The following is a 1,768-nucleotide window of genomic DNA, read 5'->3' on the forward strand; positions in this document are numbered from 1 at the left end:
CTCCAGCAACAACTTTTTCGCCTATCCTGGGGTAGGATATATAAGGGGCGGAGAGGTCATCTCACTGCACCTTCTAAAATACACCCCTATCTGTCCTCGGCTGAAACATTCAGGCTCACTCAGCAGCTCCCAGTTCAGCCTATGAGAGCAGAGTTCACAAGTCCCCTTTCAGGATCAGGCCCCTCCTTTCTACTTCCAACTCCCCTGAGAAGCCTAAAAGCTACTGGTATACAGCCAGCAGCAACAGTTCATAGAAGGTCTTCAGCACAGTTAGCTACTGCACAGTAAGGGTTTTTGGGGTAGATGTCTACACATGCAAGGATTAGGGAAAAGATTTGCTCCTAGGTCCCTGCAGCCCTGCAATGGGCCCCTGACGCCACCCGGGAGAGCTCCAGGCTCCCTCTGGATACAGGCTCAGCAGCTGGCAGGGAACACCAGGCCAGAAGACAGCTCTCTCCTAGCCCTGGGGGGCTGCCTGCTGCTGGGGTGGGGGCATGTCTCCCTGCCCCAACAGCAGGGAGCTCCTGGCTCTGACTCCCTGATCAGGGGCATGGGGCTTGGGAAGGGCAGGTTCCAGCCCCTACCCAATCCATCAGTGAGGCAACTAGCTTGCTGCTAGCTCCTAGTTGCTAAGCTGCCCCACTGACAAATTGGGGCAGGGGCTGGGACCTACCCCACCCCTGTAGCTCTGTCCAAGCCCCATGCCTCAATCACCCAATCAGGGCACAGGTCTGGGACGTGCCCCTGAACAGGACAGTTCCTGGCCAGCCTCAGGCTGTGCGGGGAAGTCTGCATGTGCAGCCCAGAGCTGGCTGGAGGCTGCCTGATACAGGACAGTCCCCAGCCACCTCCAGGCTGCACTGCTTCCCCATGCAGTCTGGGGCTGGCTGGGAACTATCCCGGTCAGGGGCAGGTCCCAGCCAACTCCAGCCTGGGAAAGGAACTGTCCCCATGCAGGGAGCTCCCAGGTCCCGCTTCATGATCACGATTGGGGAACAGGGGCTGGAAGCTCCCGGCTGCTGGGACACAGGGACATTGTCCCACCCAGGGTGGGACTGGGGAGCTTGTTCCTCGCCCAGCTCTGTGAGGGGAAACAAGCTCCCCAGCTCTGCACTTGTGGAACTGGGTGGGGAACAGGATCCCCTGCCCCCACCAGCAGGGAGCTCCCACTGCTGGCTCCATGGTTGCAGGACTCGGACTGGGATACCCTTATCTCCCAGCCTGAATTCTGCTATTGCAGGGCTCAGGCTGGGAGATAAGGGTCTACCAGCCCCCTGCTCCCCAATAGCAATCTGAGAAAAGGGAGCTCCCTGCTACTGGGGCAGGGGGACATAGTTGCCACCCAAGTTCCTGTGACAGAGCCCTTCCTGGCAGCAGGCAGCTTTTGGGGGCAGAGAGCTATCTCCTGCCCCCTGGTGGATGGCTGGCCTGGAGCAGATGTTGCTCCCAGTCAGGTATCTCCATGAGCACTACAGACAGTGCTGTTACTAATGCCAAGAAGACTTGCTACTAACATTTGCAGGTAGCAAATTTACTCGGTATTACGTATAGACACACATGCTTACGTCACAGTAAACTATGCTAATGTAAAGTTAAGCGTCTTGTGTAGACGTGTCCACTAAGACCTAAATCCCTAAAGTTCTGAGCCTGAACATAGTTTGGATCTTAAGAGTTGACCTCTAGATTCAGGCATTTCTTTTGGTTTGATTCACTTTTCATTGTCTTTTTGTTTCTGTTCCCCACGTGTACTGTAACAACTGTCCTGCTG

At 56.0% G+C, this 1,768-nt stretch overlaps 1 protein-coding gene across 1 annotated transcript in view; it reads right to left on the reverse strand.

Moving 5' to 3' along the window:
• The window catches only part of DRC7 (dynein regulatory complex subunit 7), a 31,777-nt gene that overhangs the window by 26,177 nt on the left and 3,832 nt on the right, over positions 1-1,768 (reverse strand). The window lies entirely within an intron of this gene.

Source organism: Alligator sinensis, unplaced genomic scaffold (genome assembly GCF_000455745.1).
Source record: "Alligator sinensis unplaced genomic scaffold, ASM45574v1 scaffold203_1, whole genome shotgun sequence".
NCBI classification, from domain to species: Eukaryota; Metazoa; Chordata; order Crocodylia; family Alligatoridae; genus Alligator; species Alligator sinensis.